At 38.7% G+C, this 22,531-nt stretch overlaps 1 non-coding gene across 1 annotated transcript; it reads left to right on the forward strand.

The window, feature by feature from the left end:
* Nucleotides 1–10,234: 10,234 nt before the first annotated feature.
* LOC145952952 (small nucleolar RNA R71) lies at nt 10,235–10,341 on the forward strand. Its single transcript, XR_014430457.1, has one exon. It is a non-coding gene; the product is annotated as a small nucleolar RNA R71 (small nucleolar RNA).
* The last annotated feature ends 12,190 nt before the right edge of the window (nt 10,342–22,531 follow it).

The following is a 22,531-nucleotide window of genomic DNA, read 5'->3' on the forward strand; positions in this document are numbered from 1 at the left end:
TTCAATACGGCCGTATTGGCCTTTCCGTTGATGTACAAAGTTTACAATCAATATGGACCGTATTGGATTCAATACGACCGTATTGGGGTTCAGTACGGGCGTACTGGATTTTAATACGCCCGTATTGGAGTTGAAACGTTGTACTTAACGTTAACTCCAATACGACCGTATTAATACCAATACGGGCGTATTGGATTTTTCTGATTTATGATTTTTTTTTTTTTTTTAATATAAACAGAGAATAAGTGATCTTCTAGTACACCTATCATCTGTATGCATGTATGCAAATGAGATGCACCTAATTCTATTTGATTCAGTTTTTCAAAAGAATTAATCGATGCGTTCTTTGTTTGGATCATGCCATTCCTCCAGACAGACTGTGCTTTGCCGATTTCTGTAACCGAGGAACGATGCGTATTTGATTTTTGGTGTTATCAACCAAATGATTCTCCCTTCCTTTAGAAGATGTGTCAACCCTCCTATTGACCACTATATCTCCATGTTTCCACTAGATTATTCAAAAATCGTTGGGGACAAGAGAGAAAAGAAGGAAAGGATATATTTTCAAAAGTTTGTGTTTTAGAGGGGATTATTTTATTTTTTGAAAAATGGATTTTGTAAGAATGGCGGGCCAATGGTAGGCTTAAGTGTTTAGGCTTGTTCGATTAAACACTTATGAAGTTAAGCACATCTTTGTTATTAATGATTGTGCTTCGACAACTTGGATAGCTTGTCTTGAGCTCCTTGTTGAATTCAATTGATGGTACCATCATGGATTTATTTTGTTTTTCTCTTTTTTTGACGGCCCTAACTTTTGCCTAAAACACCCATTTGTGATGTCTTAGCGGGCTTTTGTCTTTGTTCATTTTTTTCAACCCTAACTTTTGCCTAGGTCACCCTTTTGTGAGATTCCTAGCGGGTCTTTTGCTCTTATTTTTGCGCAGTCCCCTTTTTGGGTTTCCTGCCGAGCTTTTTGTTTTTTAGGATTTTTGTCCTGAATGGATTTCTTTTATCCATGACGGCACTTATTGAGGCCAAGAAAAGGTGCTCCAAGTCGTTATGCACATTTCCACATAAAAATGATGCGGGTTTATTATTATCAAGATGATTTTAACCTCATTCATGTTTATTCAAACAGGGTTAAATAACGTGGTTTAGATTTTTATTGCGAGCAAGAAAAGAAGCAATAAAGAAATAATGAAGAATGATTTTATTATAATCATAATGGAAACATGTGCCCTATCGAGGCTCGGGGGTCGGGCTGTCCCCAAGGAGTGATCTCTAATAGTCACTGAATTTACACATCCCTATTAGAAGGAAAAGGACACTTGATGACGACAGCTGGCCTTGACGTTTGTGAACCAGCCTTCTTAAAGATCTGGCTTAAAGAACGTCGAGAAGGATCTTGATTCCTCTTCATTCTTTGATCTTTATTAGGGTCATATCCTAACCCTTGTTTCCCCGGATTATCCTTGATAACGGGTAGCTCGGGAATAACTTGGGAGTCCTTGCCAAGTCCCTGTCACGGCAAGTATCCATTCTTGGTGAGCATATGGGCTACCTTCTTCATTTCTCGGGGAAACGTCTCAACATTGGCAATTTCCAATGCTTGGAAGGCGGTTTCTAAAGCTTCCTCCGTTGCATCCACATAAGGTATGGTGGATGGCTTGCTGATGAGTATGTCATCTTCAATTTGTACAGTCACCAGTTTGTCACCCACTATGAACTTGACTTTCTGGTGGAGCGTAGAAGGAATAGCTTTTGCATCATGAATCCAAGGTCGGCCAAGGAGACAGCTGTATGTCGGAGTAATGTCCATCACTTGAAATTCGACGTTGAAGATAGTGGGTCCAATTTGGATTGGAAGATTGATCTCTCCCACCACTTCTCTTTTAGAACCGTCGAAAGCTCGGACGATCATGTTGCTCGAGCGCATTTGGACTCCCTTGATTGCCAATTGCTTGAGCGTTCTTTTTGGCATCACATTCAAGGAAGATCCATTATCTACCAAGACTTTAGCGATGTGATACTCCTTGCACTTTACAGAGATGTGCAAGGGCTTGTTATGATTCGGTCCCCCAGCGGGGATTTCTTCATCGGTGAAGGTGAGGTGATCACTAGCCGTGATGTGACTAACAATCCCCTCAAACTTGTCTTGGGAGATAGTGTGCGACACATATGCCTCGTTCAAGACTTTCAACAGAGCTTGTCGATGCGGTTCGGAGCATAGGATCAACGACAACAGAGTGATCTTTGCTGGCATCTTATGAAGTTGATCCACGATGGAGTACTCGCTCTGTCGGATATATTTTAACAGCTTGTCAGTCTCCTCCTCGGATTCTTTTTCCTCGGTTTTCTTTTCTTCTTTTTCTTTATTCTTGGGGGCTTTGTTATGAAGATCATCGGGAGTGTAGATCCTACCACTCCTAGTCATGCCCCCAAGTCCAGCGATGTTGGAGATATCGCTGTCGGCAAAAAAATGGATGTCGTATATCCACGGCACAGCCTTATTTGATTCGTAGGGGAAAGGTCTTGGAGCAGTGATCCTTAACGGTGTCGGACCTTCCCCCTTGTTTGTCTTGATTACCAACAACGGAGTTGACGTGTGTTCGCTTGACGCGGTTGTTGGCTTGCATTTAATAACGAACGGTGTGCGATCCATCTTGAACATACGCATCGATTATTTCTTTCTTTTTATTAATATCTATTAATGAATTACTAGGAGGGATGTATGAAATGCAAATCTAGATCCCTCCATGATTTTTGATAAGAATGCATGATATGAGATGATGACGATGAATATGCATGCATTGTGTTTATTCAACTAAGCATTATCATGTTTTTAGGATGTCCCTAAGATGATGCATGATATTGCTTGGTTTGGATAAATAACCCTTTTTCTTTTTTGGGTATTTTTTATTATTATTATTATTTTTTGGGTGAAAAGGGAAACTACCTATATGAATGTGATGAAGGTAGATGTTAACACCATGCAATGGAAGATCCTTATTCCTATTTATTTTTATTTTAAAAGAATAGGAATGTTGTATGTTTAAAGAAATGCAATGTATGCTCAAACAATTTCACATAAACAATGCACAAACAATTCACTCATCCACGAACAGTCACGAGCGAATCACGAGGTAGGGGTATCCTGCAGAAAAGTGCATATTCAAGGTGGATCTAACTGTTCTCACCGGTCTGAGGCCCCCAAGGTGCCCCCATTATAGGGACCCAATTCCTCTCATCGTAGGTCGATGGAAAGCTCCAACGCACCGTCGGACTCAAGTTCATGGTTATCACCTTGAGTGATGTTTTCCGACAACGGTCTACGGGCACCTATGGACCCATTCGACAACCGGCCGTACTAACATCCACTCCCTATGGTTAATCACTCATGCCCCCGGGTATAGAGGGAACTGTTGTGTGCAAAGGTTTGTGTACAGTTTGTATTTCAAACAATTGCGGAATTTAAACATACAACAGTTATTTAAAGCCATATAATAAATCATGTTATCATACAAGCAAGGGGTAACGAAGTAATTTTTAACTATTATTTGTTAAAAACAATCTGTCACTAAATGGGACTGACTCTCGAAGCTTCCCCAGTGGAGTCGCCATCTGTCGCCACCCGGCCCAAACGGGCCTCGGCGGTCGCGAAGACGGTCGAGCTCGCTTTTATTTTAGTTTTGAAAATGTATTGGATTATTAGAACGACTTGTTCTCAAACTGAGACCTTGTCGATCTTATCCAATTTATTTATTAAATGTCTCACCAATCCATATTAATCCCAAGCGAGACCCTTCATGGATTAGTGGTTTTCGCAAAAGGAGGGTTCGTGGAGTCGCCACCAATGTTTTACTCAAAACATTGGAAAAAGGGATAAGGCAATTGATTTTATAAATCAACTTTGGCCATTACAACCAGAGTTGGGTAAGGGAGTCGGTTACGCGTGGGGAAGGTGTTAGCACCCCACAGCGCCCCTTTCGGGTTCCCTATGACAGATTATTTCTAAAATAACAGTGTAAAATTACTAAATTACCCCTATTTATTCTAAGCAATTATAAATTAACTATCTACATGATGACGGTTAAATATGCACACAGAAAGCAGTAAAAGGAAGGACTTTAAGAAGAAACCTTTGAAGCGTGCTTTTATATATTTCGTAAAACTGGGAAGCTTTTTGGCGTTCCCTCGCTCTACAAGCCCGCTCGCTCCCTCCTATAAAATTTTGACTATGGAAATTGATGTGTTAAAAACCGCAAGTGCACGGTTGTCGTCAAGTAATAAATATCGAATCACAGGGACTACGTGTTTGACCTAGAATTACTAGTATTTTAATTTGAATTTTAAAACAGATGGAATTTCTGTTTTGAGATGATAAGATCAGATTTGAAGGTAAAAGAGATAGTAATGCAATTAATGAATAAGATAAAACTTTAAGATAAGATAAGGAGATTTCCGGGAATCTAGGGTTCGCACAAAGAGTTCCAACATTATTGAATTATTATTTTCATTAATTAATTCTATTCCATCTTGAAGGTAGTCTTAACCTAATTTAATCCTTGCACCTTCTCAGGCTACGAGGACGTGTTTAATTAAAATTAATCCCTACTCTCGTGGTAATTGCGTTCAATTAAACCCGTTAAGATCTTTGTTAATCTATTGCTCCTCGAAAGCTTAAATCTACTCTCATGATTTAACACTCAAGTCTATTCCTTTAGGTTCCGATAATTAGGTTCTCCTCTCAGTTCATCCCTAATTATCTATGATTATGAAAATTAAGATTAATTGTTTATCATAATTATAATCAAGTTCTCCTCTCAGTTCATCCTTAATTAATGTTATTATGAAAACAATAATATTAAAGTTCATATATAAAATATAAAAGAACAGATCAAGAATTGGAATAAAATTAAGAAACTGAATAATGCATTAATAAAGAGGTTCTCAGAGGCTAAGCCCTGATCCCAGAAAAGGGATACTACTCACAGGAGTTCATAGTAGTTCTCCAAGAAGAAAAGAATAAAAGAAAAGTAAACCTTAGAGTCGATGGCACAGGCGCCCAACCTTCTCCAAGTGTCGAAAACTAAAAGACTGTCTCCAGGACCGACCCCGTTCTAGGCTAACCTAATCTAATTTATAACCTAAAAGGGTAAAAAGGTAAAACTACCAAGATAAAAATTACAAAGATAAAATAAAAAAATAAAAACATAAAACTTAAACAGCTGGGACGCGAAGTGAATCACGGCCGTGACTGAGAATCACGACCGTGATCTTCTCTGGAGCACATCTATGAAGGGTCAGTGGCGTTCACGGGTGTGATTGGGAATCACGACCGTGATTTTCTCTGGTGAATCACGGGCGTGATTTAGAATCACGGCCGTGATTGTCCCTGGTGAATCACGGGCGTGATTTAGAATCACGGCCGTGATTTTCCCTGTAGCTCAGCATTTCCTCTTTAATTCTTAAATCTTGATCCTGCTTAGAGAAAACACAACACATACCAAGAAAAGCATAAAATAGGAAAATGATATAAAAATTTATTAAAAACATGAAAGATATGCATGATTATGCTATGAATTCTTGTGAATTAAAGTGCTAAAATACGAGTAAAATACACAACATCAAATAACCCCAAACTTGAACTTTTGTTTGTCCTCAAACAATAATTAGCACTTTGAAAAAAAAATTCATCAAGAATTAACTGAGCATTTAAAATCTTCACTCTTAGTCTCACAAGGTCCAATTAGAATCTTAATCTTTCATTACTAGCACCAACTCTTAGTTTCTAAGGGTTTCATGATGTCAAATCTTGTAAAGCTCATTAGTCAAATGAAGATAATTTAACAGAAATAATTTTTCGATGCTTGTGACACAAATGGGGGTAATATTTTTATTTTTGTTTTTGTCTCACCTAAAACATTTCCCCAGTAGCCAATCAGTGTAGAGAGGATGATAATTTCAAGAACATGTAGCCTCAAAGGGGGTTAGCTATTTTACTAAACAATTCCCCAGTAGCTAATTAGTTCCCTTAGTTTTCTAAGGTTAAGAATATTCTCCCTCTAACCTATGACCTCAAAGGGGTGCTAGGTGATATATATATATATTTTTTTTTATTATATATTTTTTTTATTTACCCCCCAAAAGCTTTTAAGCACGAATTAAAAAGAATTTATCTTCAAGAGACTATTTTTATAATTCTCGATCATTTCAAGCCTTAATACTAAGAACCAAGTGCTAGCCACAAAACCAGCTAATTTTTCAACCTTTTGTTCTGAGACTTCAAGATTCAATTCATCACATTCAGTGTTTTCAAAGACGAACAATTTCGTTAAAAATATTTACTTTTCAAACACAAATTCAAGCTGGGATTAACTGAATATGTATATATGCATGATTTTTTTTTTTTTTTTTTTTTTTTTTGCATGAATGAATGAAATGTGTACATCCTCCTAACCCCAAACTTAAAGATTTGCTTGTCCCGAAGCAAAGAGCTAATGAATGCATGATAGATTATTTTGACAAAATTATAAAATGCATGAATATGCAACCAACCCACAACAGAAAGGAATGCTTGTCCCTAAGCATCAGAGTAAAATAAGGAATAAGAAAGATCTCACTGTGGTGGAAAATCATCTGGATACCGTTGAATGTGCCATTTATACATTTGATCAACCATGTAATTATAATGCTGCTGGCGTTCATCCATTTGTTGCAGCCGGTTATCCATTGATTGGATAGCTGCTAGGATAGCAGCATTGTCCACCTCAGGTCCAGGATGTAGAGGGGGTTGTTCAGGAGCTGCTTCCTCCTCTGCAGGAGCCGCTTCCTCAGCTGCTGGAGGTCGGTCCTCTAATGGCTCCAGTGGAAACTGCCAGGTAGCCCGGTTCTTCACGGTGTATGTTGGATTTGGTAACTGGTGGTGCACTCCCGACTGGGTTACTACAAAGTAGTATTTATCATCTTCATCTTTCGCAATGCAGTTCATAGAAGAGCAGGTAGAAAAATTAATAGTACGGCTTCCAGGGAGTGGTTCTAACTGGTCCAGCCAAGCGTGATAGCCAAGGTGTTTGGCTATAGTGGTAATGAGGCCGCCATTCACAATCGCACCGTGGCTGGTATTGGAAATACTCTGGAACTGTCGTGCCAAATGACTGCCAGAATCAATAGGCTCCTCTCTGTTTTCCATCATAGCCCATAAAAGTAAAAGGTCGCTCAAACGAACCTTTCCTTCAGAATCACCTCGGGCCAAAACAGTAGAGGCAATAAAGCGGTGCATAATACGGATGGCGGGATGGCGGAAAGCAGAGGAATTACATTTTCCAGCGACCCAATTACTTGTACCTGTCAAACTGTACCAAAAAGAACCAGGGTTGAAAGAACTTGGGGTTCTCGTGCTCCCTCCAGTGGGAAATCCAAAAATATTATTGAACTGAGCTAGGGTTAATTCGTGTTCTTGGTTAAACATACGGAAAGAAATCTACCCTTCAGAACAATTTGGCCCAGATAATATTTCCGTGTGGAGAGAGCTCAAGAACTCAAGAACTAGTCGAGGATAAACAACATCATTATGCATGGTAGCAAAGGTTGTCCACCCAATGTTAGTTAACATGAAATTGATATCAGCACGTAAACCCAACTTACGAATAAATGGGAAGTCGAGATACCTGGTAGGATGGATAGTGCGGAAGCGTAATACCTCATTCCGCTCACGCTGTTCATCGTTCCGATAGAACCTCGGAGGAGGTTGCGGAATTTCACTTGCTTCTTCCTCGTAACTGTGGGTATCGGAAGCGGTGGAGGACGAACCAACGGTACGGGTGCGCTTGGGAGCCATGGATGAACGGAAGGAGTGAATGTGGGAGGAAGAGGGAAGAAGAGGAAGAAGAAGTGAGAAGCTAGGGTTTGGGAGAGAAGAAAAGAGAGAATGGGTCGTAGGTTTGAGAGAAGTGAGAATGTAAAAGGAGGGGGAAGAATATATAAGGGAAAGTGGAATTTCAAAAATCACGGGCTGTATCTGTAGGAGATCACGCCCGTGATTTATAATCACGGCCGTGATTCTCTCTGGGGTTTTCCAAAAATTTTCCAGAGAAGATCACGCCCGTGATTTAGAATCACGGTCGTGATTCTCTCTGGGGTTTTCCAAAAAATTTCCAGAGAAGATCACGCCCGTGATTTAGAATCACGGTCGTGATTCTCTCTGGGTTTTCCCAAAAATTTTTCCAAAAATTTTCCAGAGAAGATCACGCCCGTGATTTAGAATCACGGTCGTGATTCTCTCTGAAACTCTGAAATTTTTTTTTTTTTTTTATTATTATTATTATTATTATTATTTTTTTTTTTTTTTTTTTGGAATAAAATTAATGAAATGCGTACATCCTCCTAACCCCAATCTGTTGAAGGCTCAAGAAGACTTTCTACTAGAGGATCTTTTTCTTTACACGGGGGACTTGAATCGATCAAGCAAGCATAATTAGGTTGAATCCCCTCAAGATCTATGTGCTTTCCTCCAACTAGAAAATTCTCCAAGGGATCCCTCAAAATAGATCTCATGACTTCTTCCTCCATGTCTTTAGGCAATATATCAACCCTGCAGCAAATATTTTCAAGAGAAGGTTGTCTAACAGATTTAGCAATATTAAATTCCATTGTTTCATCATTAATGGATAAGGACAATTTTCCATGTTTGACATCTACTATCACGCCTGCTGTAGCCAAAAATGGTCTACCTAGTATGATTGGTATTTGTTTGTCCTCTTCCATTTCTAAAACAACAAAATCTCCCGGAATTAAAAATTTACCTATCTTAACTGGAACATCTTCTAAAATTCCTATGGGATATTTTATAGATCTATCTGCTAACTGGATTGACATTGCTGTAGGCTTTAATTCTCCCATATCTAATTTCTTGCAAATTGATAAAGGCATTAAACTGATACTTGCCCCAAGGTCACATAAGGCTTTTTCAAACCTTAGATTTCCAATGAGACAAGGTATAGAGAAACTACCAGGATCCTTAAGTTTTTTGGGCAAATTATGATGGATCAATGTAACAGTCTCTCTATCATCCAATTTCCTTCGGTTAGCTAAAAGATCCTTAAGAAATTTAGCATATGTAGGCATCTGTTGTAGAGCTTCTACAAATGGAATGTTTACATACACTTGTTTGATCATATTTAAAAATTTTTCAAATTGTCTATCAAGTTTAGTCCTTGCTAACCTTTGAGGAAAAGGAATTGGGGGGTGATAAACAGTTTGAGGCTTTGATGAAGATACTTTTTCTTTTTCTAATCTCTCCTTTTCAGGTTTTTCAACCATAGGAGAAGCGTCTTCATCAATCTCAATATTATCATTTTGATTAGACACAGGTCTGTCTAATTTCTTCCCACTCCTTAAAGTAACAGCATTAACATTTTCAGCTGGGTTTGCAACTGTTTTACCTGGGAACTTACCTGGAGAATTGTTTGAACTAGGCATCAACTGTGCAATTTGATTTTCCAGCATCTTGTTGTGGAGAGTAATATTCTCAACCTTGACAGCAAGGTTTTGAATAGAATTTGCCATTGAATCATTGGTCTGTTTTTGATTAGTGATAAAATTCTCCATAAGGTTTTCTAATCTTGAAACACTTTGTTGAATTGAGGGTGTCTGTACTGGATTTCCTTCCCCATTAATGAAGTGATTGGACGGACGGAAATTAGGTTGCTGATTGCTAGTTCCTTGAACTGGGTTATTCTTCCAAGAAAAGTTAGGATGATTCTTCCAACCAGGGTTGTACGTGTTGGAATATGGATTACTCTTCTCTCTTCGAGGAGTGTCATAGAAATTATGAGAAGCTGCCACTTGTTCAGTACTATCTTCTTCTTCTCCAGTAAAAATTGAGGTACAATCTACTGCAGTGTGCCCTTGTTCCCTACAAAGGTCACATACTTGATTTGTAGCCACTGAATTAACCTTAGCTTTTTCCATCTTGTCTAACCTTTGATTAAGAGTATCAAATTTTGCTAAGAGTAACTCAATATTGTTCACTTCATATCGCCCCGGAGTTCCTTTCCTTGCTGTGACTTCTCTTTCACTGTATTGGCTGTGATTTGAGGCTACATTTTCCAAAATAATCATGCAGTCATTAATAGGTTTCCCCATGAAAGATCCTCCAGCTGCTGAGTCTAATATCATGGTGCTTTGTTGGTCCAATCCTTCAAAGAAAAATTGGATGGTAAGCCAACGGTTGAAGCCATGTTGTGGGCATGCTTGAAGATATCCCTTGAACCGCTCCCATGCTTCATAAATAGTTTCTCCAGTGCCTTGTTGGAAATTAGTGATTTTCTTCCTCAATTCTTTAGTTTTAGAAGGAGGAAAGAATTTCTCTAGAAAAGCTCTTTCACATAATTCCCAAGTTGCTATCTTTTCTCTAGGCACTGTTCTTAGCCACACCTTTGCCTTATCTCTCAAGGTGAGTGAGAATAAGCGGAGTCGCATTCCATCAGAAACTTCATCATCAAATTGCTGGGTCTCACAGATTTCCAAGAACCCCTCTAAGTGGTCATTAGGATCTTCTGATGGTAGTCCTCCAAAGGTGTTCTGTTTGAGCATATTCACCAGAGAAGCTGGTACAGTAGCTCCAGTTTGCATCTCCCCTCCAGGTATCCCACGAGCTATGGGTGCAGAGTAATCTCGAAGCGGTAAATTATCTCGTTGTGCAGCCATGTCAAATTCTCTAGCAAGGTTTCTTTTCCTTCTCAGGAGAGTTCTTTCAATCTCAGGATCAAGTGGTGTTGGTTTCCCAAGACGTAGAGATCTCTTTTGCATTAACCCTAAAGCACTGCAAAAAAAAAGAAGAAAGTGGCCCGTGAAATCTGAATTGGAGAAGTAAATACTAAAAAAAAAAAAAATTATTTATTTATTTAAATTTTTTTTTTATTTATTTATTAAATTCGAATTAAAATAATTGTAATTTAAATCAAGAGACGTAGTCCCCGGCAACGGCGCCAAAAACTTGATGTGTTAAAAACCGCAAGTGCACGGTTGTCGTCAAGTAATAAATATCGAATCACAGGGACTACGTGTTTGACCTAGAATTACTAGTATTTTAATTTGAATTTTAAAACAGATGGAATTTCTGTTTTGAGATGATAAGATCAGATTTGAAGGTAAAAGAGATAGTAATGCAATTAATGAATAAGATAAAACTTTAAGATAAGATAAGGAGATTTCCGGGAATCTAGGGTTCGCACAAAGAGTTCCAACATTATTGAATTATTATTTTCATTAATTAATTCTATTCCATCTTGAAGGTAGTCTTAACCTAATCTAATTTATAACCTAAAAGGGTAAAAAGGTAAAACTACCAAGATAAAAATTACAAAGATAAAATAAAAAAATAAAAACATAAAACTTAAACAGCTGGGACGCGAAGTGAATCACGGCCGTGACTGAGAATCACGACCGTGATCTTCTCTGGAGCACATCTATGAAGGGTCAGTGGCGTTCACGGGTGTGATTGGGAATCACGACCGTGATTTTCTCTGGTGAATCACGGGCGTGATTTAGAATCACGGCCGTGATTGTCCCTGGTGAATCACGGGCGTGATTTAGAATCACGGCCGTGATTTTCCCTGTAGCTCAGCATTTCCTCTTTAATTCTTAAATCTTGATCCTGCTTAGAGAAAACACAACACATACCAAGAAAAGCATAAAATAGGAAAATGATATAAAAATTTATTAAAAACATGAAAGATATGCATGGTTATGCTATGAATTCTTGTGAATTAAAGTGCTAAAATACGAGTAAAATACACAACATCAGAAATCCGGAGGATTTCCCTTCGTCTAGGTTCGAATCTCCAAGCTAAGTGCTCGGAATTCCAGAACTTCGTCGGATCGACTCCCAGAGAGATTTCTAGGGCGGAACACTGCTCAAAAACCCCAGAATACTCAAGGAGGGAGTCAAAACTCAGTGTGAAAGTGTGGAATGACGTCCAATTGACGTCATATTTATAGGGAATAGGCGCAATACGGTCTACAGAATCAATACGGCCGTATTGAAATTTTTGAACTTCAATACGGTCGTATTGAAGTTCAATACGGCCGTATTGATTTCAGTACGGCCGTATTGAAGTTTCAGAAACTTCAATACGCCGTATTGAGTTCGCTGCGGCCGTGTTGAAGCTTCAATATGGCCGTATTAAGTGTAGTACGGCCGTATTGGGCTTCATTCCCTCCACTTCCTTATTTTAAGCTACTCTAAGACCTCTAAATCTACAGATAGCCATCCTATGGTCTTCTAGGAGTCCTTCTGGCTGACTTTTCCTTCGATCTTTGAGGGTCTTCGAGTTTTATTTCCGACCCGGACAATTTTAGGGGTCTACAACTGCACATCCCCTAGACGGATCCCTGCGTTATCCAGCCCTCAGTGGCACAAAAATAAAAAAAAAATCGTCGAAACAGCATCGTGGACTGTGGAGACAAAATCATCACAAATCCCTGAAGAGGGAAAACTCACGCTACCCCGAGGTTGTCAAGAACACGGAGGTATGCAACTACCACGAGGTTGTCAAGAACACGTTGGTATACCCTGGAGAGGGAAAACTCACGCTATCCCGAGGTTGTCAAGAACACGGAGGTATGCAACTACCACGAGGTTGTCAAGAACACGTTGGTATACCCTGGAGAGGGAAAACTCACGCTACCCCGAGGTTGTCAAGAACACGGAGGTATGCAACTACCACGAGGTTGTCAAGAACACGTTGGTATAGCCTGGAGAGGGAAAACTCACGCTACCCCCGAGGTTGTCAAGAACACGGAGGTATGCAACTACCACGAGGTTGTCAAGAACACGTTGGTATAGCCTGGAGAGGCGGTACTCAGCTACCCCGAGGTTGTCAAGAACACGGAGGTATGCATGAGCCTGGAGAGGCGACGACTAATACTCACCCTGGAGAGGGCAAACTCAACCTGGAGAGGCTACTCAGCAATTTTCCACCGGAAGACACTACAAGTCGGAAGGATGGCCTTATTCCCCGAACAATTGGGTCAACTCCTTTACTTATCAACCGGTACACTAAAAGGTCGTTTGACTAAGTAAAGGGGGGGCAACTGTAGACCCCTAAAATTGTCCGGGTCGGAAATAAGACTCGAAGACTCTCGAAGATCAAAGGAAAGTCAGCCGGAAGGACTCCTGGAAGACCCTGGAAGACCCTAGGATGACAATCTGTAGGTTTAGAGGTTTTAGAGTAGCAAAAAATAAGAAAGTGGAGGGAATGAAGCCCAATACGGCCTCCCAAAAGTTCAGTACGGCCGTATTGAACATTTTAAACTACAATACGGCCGCACTGAACTCAATACGGCCGTATTGAAGTTTCTGAACTTCAATACGGCTGCATTGAATTCAATACGGCTGCACTGAACTTCAATACGGCCGCACTGAACTTCAATACGGCCGTATTGAGGTTTTTTGAACTTCAATACGGCCGTATTGAATTCAATACGGCCGTATTGTAGTTCAAAACTTCAATACGGACCGTATTGACCCCCAGAGGCCGTATTGCGCCTCATCCCTATAAATATAACGTCAATTGGACGTCATTCGACACTTTTGGACTGAGTTTTAACCCTCTTCTTGAGTATTCTGGGTTTTTTTGAGCAGTGCTCTGCCTAGAAATCACTCGGAGAGTTGATCCGACGAAGTTTTTGAGTCACGAGCCATTTGCTTGAGTCTCAAACCTAGTCGAAGGGAAATCCTCCGGATTTCCATAGTTAAAATTTTATAGGAGGGAGCGAGCGGTCTTGTAGAGGGAGGGAACGCCAAAACGCTTCCCAATTTCTGTCAAGATATATAAGAAAGCACGCTTCAAAGGTTTATCTCTTTAAAGTCCCTTCTTTTACCGCTTTCTGTGTGTACATATTTAAATTGTCATCATGTAGATAGTTAATTTACAATTGCTTAGAATAAATAGGGGTAATTTAGTAATTTCGTACTATTATTTTTAAATAATCTGTCATAGGGAACCCGAAAGGGGCGCTGTGGGGTACTAACACCTTCCCCACGCGTAACCGACTCCCTTACCCGACTCTGGTTGTAATGGCCGAAGTCGATTTTTGAATCGATTGCCTTAAACCTCTTTTTCCAATGTTTTGAGTAAAACATTGGTGGCGACTCCATGAACCCTTCCTTTTATGAAAACCACTAATCCATGGAGGGTCCCGCTTGGGATTAACATGGATTGGTGAGCCTTTTAATAAAATTGCTCGTTTGACGAGGTCTCAGTTTGAGAATAAGTCATTCTAGCAATCCATATTTTTAAACAAATAAAAGAGTCCAACCATCCTTCGCGAATGCCGAAAGCCCGTTCCGGGCCGGTGGCGACAGGGCTCACATGAAGTGAAGTACCAAGGATGGTCCTCCATCACAACACATCTAAAATAGAATTAAAAATAAGAAAAATTGATACAAAGAGAACATGAGGAGACTAGACCAAAACCTATGCAACATTAACAAAAATGGCAATCAATAATGATTGCGAAAAAAAAATTAGTCTTAACAAGAGGGGAAGAATATCCACCATACAAAAGACAACCTATGCATTAACCTATAATGTACCATCTTGTCTGCACAAGATTAATTATCCTCCCTAAAAATATGAGATGAAAAGAAAGTCATCGCCGGCATAGTTTCAAACAATTCTTCCATTTTGTTATAAAAAACCCAATGGACCATATTATTATCCTTTAATGTAGCCATGAACCATGTGATGGGTCTCACATGAAGTGAAGTACCAAGGATGGTCCTCCATCATACCCTCCTTCTTGAGAAGGATTTGACCTCAAATCTTTAAGCTCTTCCATTCCATTGATCCTTCAAAAAAAATGTGAAACCACAATTAGGGAAGTAAAAAAATACTAAAACTTTAGCGATGCAATCCTTAAGTACACAATTTGTTGAATGAAAGTGCTAGGGAAAGGAGAGGGAGAAAGAGGTATCACCATTTAAATTATTGGCCCCATGCAATTCATTCACCAAATCATCTATCTTAAGGATTGGGTGCCTTTTATGCAATGATGGCTTTTTAAAAAGGTGCTCATCCTCCATTGCCATCTTTCTTTGGCACCAAAAGAAGGAGGATGGCACAAGGGTTAAGGTTCTTTTGAACCTAGCCCTTTGTCTTCAAAGGAAAAATTATTTTTTTCTTTTCTTTTCTTTTTGTTTTTGTTTTTGCTTTTCTCTTCATCATCTTTCTTAGCCTTTAGTTTGAGTTGGTCCTCATTCACTTGAGAGGGTGATAGAGGACACCACACAAACTTCTTACCTAAGTGTTGGAAACTTATTTTATTGGTGAGGCCATCATGGATTATGTGCTTGTCAAATTGCCATGGCCTCCCAAGCAAGACATGACTAACCTCTAATGGCACTATGTCACACAAAACTTCTTCTTGATATTTGCCAATAGAGATTGGTATGCTTGCTTGTTTGTTGACTACAACACCTCTTTCCTCATTGATCCATTGCATTTTGTAAGGTTTAGGATGAGGTTTTGTAGATAAGGCTAGCTTATCAACCAATCTAGTACTACAATAATTAGAAGTAGACCCACTATCGACAATGAGAGAACAAGTACTTTCTAAGACCTTGCATTTTGTTTGAAACAAGTTCTCTCGTTGTGATTGGTCAATTTCACTAGATTGATTGTTAAGGAGCCTTATAACCAACAATAAGTCTCCTTCACAAGGTAAAATTTCTTCCTCGGAGTCTATGGCTTCTTCTTCACTAGAGGAAGATGAAGTAGCTTCATCAAGGCTACTATAGTGATCTTGGGCTTTTAAAACCATGGTTTTCTTTGTAGGACATTGAGAAACAATATGTCCTCTTCCAAGACACTTAAAGCACTTGATTTCACTTGACTTAGACTCTTTGGAAGGTGCTTTAAAAGATGAATTTTCTTTTTCTTTTCCTTTTTCTTTTTCTTCTTTGGGATAAGGTAGGGAAGAGTGGCCTTCTTTCTTAAAACTCTTGGAATAAGAGGGAGTGGAGTCTTTTCGAAAAGGTTTTCTTGTAAGTTGATACTCCACTCTTGAGCAAAGTTGAACAAGTTCATTCAAATCCCTATAAGGTAGAAGTTCAACTTTGTCTCTTATCTCAAGATTAAGACCACTTTGAAATCTAGAGATTGTGGTCCTCTCTTCCTCCCTAATCCCAGCCCTCATCATGAGTAACTCCATAGATTGCCTATATTCTTCCACACTAGATGACCCTTGTTTCAATCTTTGTAGCTTATCCATAAGCTCACGGTCATAGTATGGAGGAATATGCCTCATTCTCAAGGCACTACGGAGCTCATTCCAATATTGAATTGGAGGCTCATGGTTTATTCTTCTTTCTTTTTCTAAGGAGGTCCACCAATACATGGCATGCCCTTGGAAGCTAAGGGTTGCCAAAGAAACCTTTCTCTCTTCACTCACTCCATGGCAAGAAAATAGTTGTTCAACTTTCATTTCCCAATCTAAATAACTTTCAACATTATCTTTGCCATGAAATAGGGGAAGAGTGATGTTAGGTTCCCTATTGGAAGACTCTCTATGTCTATGATGCCTTGGGGGTTTTTGATAGTAATCATCATTGTGATGACTACTAAAGAAGATATCACTTGGAGGTTGGGTATGATGCCCTTCCTCCTCATGAACACTTGCATGCATATGCCCCTTTCCTCTTGAGGGTTGAGGAGAAGTGACTCTTGGTCTTGAACCACTAGCCTCTCCTCCCACAACTAGGCTAGCAAGCAATCTTTTTATTTCTTCATTATTTTTTTCAAACTCTTTTTCTTTTCTTCTCAACTCTTCCTCTCTTTTTATATTGTCCTCTTCTTTTTTTCTTAGGTACTCTTTCAATTCCCTAAGTTCATCCCTAACACTAGACCTAGTACTACGAGAATTATGACCATGGACACTAGATTGATCACTCATCTTTGATCAAGAAAGGTTTTCACAAATTGTTTTCAAAAAGGTTTGAAAAGGTTTTCACAAAGAGTGAGTGATAAAAGAGTTTTCACAAAAAGGTTTTCAAGGTGCAAGATAGGTAAGAAAAAGGCCTAAGTGTACAAAATGAACTTTCAAGGGGAGGTGGACTACAATGAATCACTTAATAACCAAGCCCTATCAAGTAAAAATCACTAAGCCTTTTGCTACTTTTCTCACAAAAACAAGTTGGCACAACAATAAAGTGTGTGTGTGCACGTTACCCCTAATAGGCCAAAAGCAAGCCTTCTAAACGGATTTGGAGACAAAGATAAAAGCCTAAGCAATTATACTACCAAAAACTATAAAACATGCAAAAGGAAAGCACTTAAAACATGTTCTAGTTGAGGTCCTAGGTGAAGGTTTTCAAATCACCTTCAACTACACGAACTAAAAACCAAGTTGAAGAGGTTTAGGAATGGCCAAATTACAAACCAAATGAAAGAAATCAAGGCCCAAAACAAAAGAGGCCGAAAGCAAGAAAAATCAAGCAAAAATAAAGAAAAACAAAAATTAGATCTTCAAACTCCTCCACTTGGGTTCCTTCACAAGAAACAAACGTGTTAGTCCTCTCCAAGTGTTTGATCACTCCTTTTGATGTGGTGTAAATCCCTCCAAAGGCTAGGCTTGGATTCGGTTCACCCCTCCACTCAAATCCACCAAAGGGTGTGATAGTTGACTAGAGGAGTTCTTCACCTACAAGTAAAGTGAAACCAACCCAAAGCAAGAGTCCAAGAAATAAAACTGAAAAGCACAATTAGGAAGGGCTAAACTCAGAGAGAATTTATGGAGACAAAACAAAAGAGGCCAAGAAAGACAAGCAAAAAAAATTAAGACTCAATCAAAGAAAGGAAGCACACAAAGAGTAATCCTTTATGCTCACTTGATTAAGTCCTTTATATGTTTCGGTCCAGCCAAAATTAAGGTCCCAAAATAAGGTCAAAAAGGTCACAAGTCCAACTCCAAAGCAAAGGTAATGGTCCAAGTCCACAAGTCTAGCAACAAGTCCTTTTTGGTCCAAACTTTTTTTTTTTTTATCTATTTTTCACGTCTACTTTTGTTTAATAGTCCTTGGGTCCAATTTTTTTTTTCAATGTCTAGTCCAATGTTGCTTAGGTTTTGCACTTGTGGGTGGTAAATTTAGGTCAAATTTTAGAAGAGAAAGAGTAGGACAAGTGGCGTGAATTTAGAGGTCCTTAGGGAATATTTTTTTTGAGTGGAATTGGTTTTGTTCTTTTTAGCACAAGTTGTTATGCACCAAATTTCAGCACACCTCTTAGATTCTTTTAGGGTTTCTTTTGGCATAGAAAGACAACCAAATCAAGTGAGAATGCAAGGGAGAGTTGGCGGTTATGCATGTGCAAGGAAATGTTTACACATAGAAATCACAAAATCACTTAGAACATGCTAGGACTAAATAGCATGCATGAATGACTTCTAGATGGTTCATATATGTCACGCCCACTATGTAATGCAAGATGGCATATTTTGTTGATGTGTTTCATGCAAAGTGTTTGGCACATACATGGAATTTATGTGGACAAAATATAGGAAACAAAAGACAAAACTTTAGGTGGATTCAAAAGTAAAAAGTATGTTCATGGCATGTTCATATGAGACTCAAACAAAAAATTTAGAAAAGCAAAGCAATAACCTAATAATGGAAACCTAAAAAGACAAGGAAGGTTCACAAGGAATGAGAAAATGAACCTAAAACTATTCGGCCATACAAAGAAACAAGGATGAGAAAAAAATGACCGAATAGAAAAGAAGGTAAAAAGGACTAGATTTTACCCTTGATGAACATGGCTCTTGATACCACTTGATGGATTCCTCCTTCCATGAATAACGTATTGTAGGGAGAGGAAGTCCTTGCCCTTGATCTTGTTCACCAAAGGGAAGACCCAAAGGAGATTTTTGGGGTGGGAAAAGGAATGGTTTGCGTGAAGGTGTTTAGGGTGGCGGAAGGTGTTTAGGAATGGTGGTGGTTGCTCACAAGGTTGGCTCACTCCAATGAAAGGTGGAGGCCACTCTAGGGTTCCTATTCTCCAAGGGTGGAGATAGGAGGAGGCTAGCCAAAACTATCCTAGGGACTAAGGATGGATTTTGAGGCACAAAAGGCTCACTCAATATCATATAATCCAAAGTATTTACAAGTGGTGGGGTGTTGGGTATTTATAGGAGGGGAGGCATCTAGGGTTGCATTTGGAGCAATGCATGGCCGAAATTCACAAGGCAAATGCACTCCAAATGCAATGCCAAATGAACCCTAGATGCTACTTGGTGGCCAAGGATGGAATCTAAGGGGTTAGATTGGCTACAACTAGGTGCATGATAAGTCCATGCAACCTTTGCCCTCCACTTGGGCCTAAGCCTTTCTAACACCAAAAATATGTCCAAGACTCACCAAAAATGCGTCACCTCCTCACTAAAACACCCTAGCCCAAAATTAAAACCCTAATCATCTAAAGCACCCCATAATACAAGGGTAAAATGGGAAATACAAAGAAAAATAAATCCTATGACTAAAATACCCCAAAATACAAGGGTAAAATTGGAAAATAAAATAATCCTATACTAATCAAATTGGCCATAGCCATGAACCATGTGATGGGCTCACATGAAGTGAAGTACCAAGGATGGTCCTCCATCACAACACATCTAAAATAGAATTAAAAATAAGAAAAATTGATACAAAGAGAACATGAGGAGACTAGACCAAAACCTATGCAACATTAACAAAAATGGCAATCAATAATGATTGCGAAAAAAAAATTAGTCTTAACAAGAGGGGAAGAATATCCACCATACAAAAGACAACCTATGCATTAACCTATAATGTACCATCTTGTCTGCACAAGATTAATTATCCTCCCTAAAAATATGAGATGAAAAGAAAGTCATCGCCGGCATAGTTTCAAACAATTCTTCCATTTTGTTATAAAAAACCCAATGGACCATATTATTATCCTTTAATGTAGCTAGAACTAGTGTTGAATTACATTCAAGCCAAATTTTATGCCAACCTATATCATAAGCATGTTGGATTGGACAAATAAAAATTAAAAAAAATGTCTAAAAATATTTTTTTTTTTTAAAATATCGAAACATACATTTTCTTTTGAGTTAGAATCTACATTTTCTGAATAGTCATCTTCACTTAAAGAATTTTCATCTTCATAATCATCACTATCAAAATCACTTGCTTCATCTGAATCTTCAGAATGTTCTTCTTGGTTAATAATATATTCATCTAAGCATATTCCACTCACATCATCTCAATTTAAAATCTCTCTTTGGTTTGTTAATGGTATTTCCAATTCTACATGTGTATCGCTGTAGACACCTAATTTCGTCCGAGGCACACAAACAAAGAAATGGACTTTGAGCATGAAGAAAAGAAGTTCCCAAAAGCCCATAAACGACACAATATGATATCAGAAGGCTTGAAGCCTAACAAAGGTAATTTAGTAGCCTAGAATGAGTTGTTCCCAATCTGGAACAGACTGTTCCAAACAGCTAAAAAGGCTTAGAAACCTTAGGTCAGAACGAGATGTTCCCAGTCCAGAATGGGCCATTCTGACACAGGTTGTTATGAATAAAATTCAAATCCAAAATGCACCATTTCGATTCTAGAATAGGTCGTTACAGATTCAAATTTTACTTTTAATGGACTAATCTAGAACGGGCTGTTCCAAAATCGAAACGGGCCATTCCAGTCAAATCTAACGTCTATAAAAGCTAAAACCGAATTCAAAGTTTCTCTCTCTCCCTCTTCTTGTATTTCTTAAGAGTTATGAGGCACATTGTAGTGTGTAAGGAAACCAAAAAATGCCTAAAATATTCCACATTTGAAGAACACTTTATAAAAGCCCACTCAAGAGGTATTTCCATCAATCTTCTTCTCCATCCTCTACTTCTTTTTTATGGAATCATGCTAGGAAGGCAAGGGGTAACACATTAAAGGAGCCAAGCGGAATGGGCTAGACATGAAGGTTTGGGCCAGTCAAGGCCCAATGGACCCGATGGGCTTGGAAGGCCCAAGTTGAGCTTCTCATGGGCCATATCTTGTTTTAGCTATTTTCCTTATGTCTTGTATACATCATGTTAGTATAGGTTTCATATATTTTGGGTCTTGTATTTTGGACCACTTAGGATATCATTTTAGGCTATAGGCTTATTGGGCCTAGTTTTGGGCTTCATGGGCCTTTGGGCTTTTGATACCCAATATTGGGCTCATTTTCATTCTTGTAATTTTTTCTTTCCATTGTATTTGATTGGCCATTGTATTTAGGCCATTATATTAGGAAAATACAAGGAATACTTAAGCGGACGGATTAGGTTAAATTAGGTTTAATTTGGAAGCCATTTAAGTTGTATTTGAGTCACATGTTCCTCACCACTAGTGGCTGAACATGTGCTTGCTCAAATCAAATCTAAATGTTATCTAAATTAAATCTAAATGCATAGGCTCACCTAAACTCACGACCAAGCACATGTGGACTTAAAATTTGAATTCAAAATGAAATTTGAATTCAAATTTTAGGCACCAACATGTGTAGCTTTGTTTAGGCGCCAATGCTTCTCAAATTCCGTGGCTACTTAAGTGAATTCCTTTCATTGTGATTGCACTTTTGATGAAATAAGAATTCTGAATATTTTCAGCCAATTCTTCTCAAGAGTCACCAAGAGAGCTTGCCTTCTAGCCTAGGGAACCCTACTTGTTTCCTACCATTGAAGTGAGCTTCAACTTTGTGTCTTAAGCTAGGATACTTCCATCTCTAGCCTAAGCTTCCCTCATCCATCTTCTACATCAATCCAAACTACATTCAATTGGTTCAAGTCTTCAAGAAGAAGATCCTACGCGTGGTGAAGGAAAGGAGAAGCCAATCTTCCACTTCTCATGAACTCCACCATCACTTTTATTGAAAAATAGTTATAACTAATAAAAGCATCCATTTAGACATCTTAGAGTAAATTGCGTAATTTAAATTTAAGCATGTAAATAACCATTAATAAAGGGAACCAAATATCTAAAATATTATTCTCTATCACGTTAGTTTCATAATAAGGGTACCGATATAGGGTGCTGTAGGATGCCTAACACCTTCCCTACACATAACCGACCCTCGAGCCTAATTTCGATTATGAAGGCTGATGAGTCATTATTTTCCCCTATTTATTTATCTTTCTATACTCATTTTAATTGTTGATTTGGGCTTAATCGCTTATTAATTATACAGTTTTACTATTTGGGCTTCATTGGGCCAGTAATTCAAATTTTAATTAATTTTGATTCGCTTGGTATAACTTTTGTTTATCAATTATTTTCAGGTTAATTATGGAGCATTTTTGGGCTTGGATATTAATTTTGGACTTCAAGAGATAAAGTGCCACGTCAGCGCCACATCAGCAACATGCTTACATTTTTATTAACCTTGTTTTATTCATTTTCGGGCCAGACACATCTAGGGGGGCCCATTTGCATTTTAGGTCTTAGGAGTCTAGGTTAGGGCTGATG

This window comes from Cajanus cajan, chromosome 10, assembly GCF_000230855.2.
Source record: "Cajanus cajan strain Asha chromosome 10, NIPB_CcT2T_4, whole genome shotgun sequence".
In the NCBI taxonomy this organism is placed as follows: domain Eukaryota; kingdom Viridiplantae; phylum Streptophyta; class Magnoliopsida; order Fabales; family Fabaceae; genus Cajanus; species Cajanus cajan.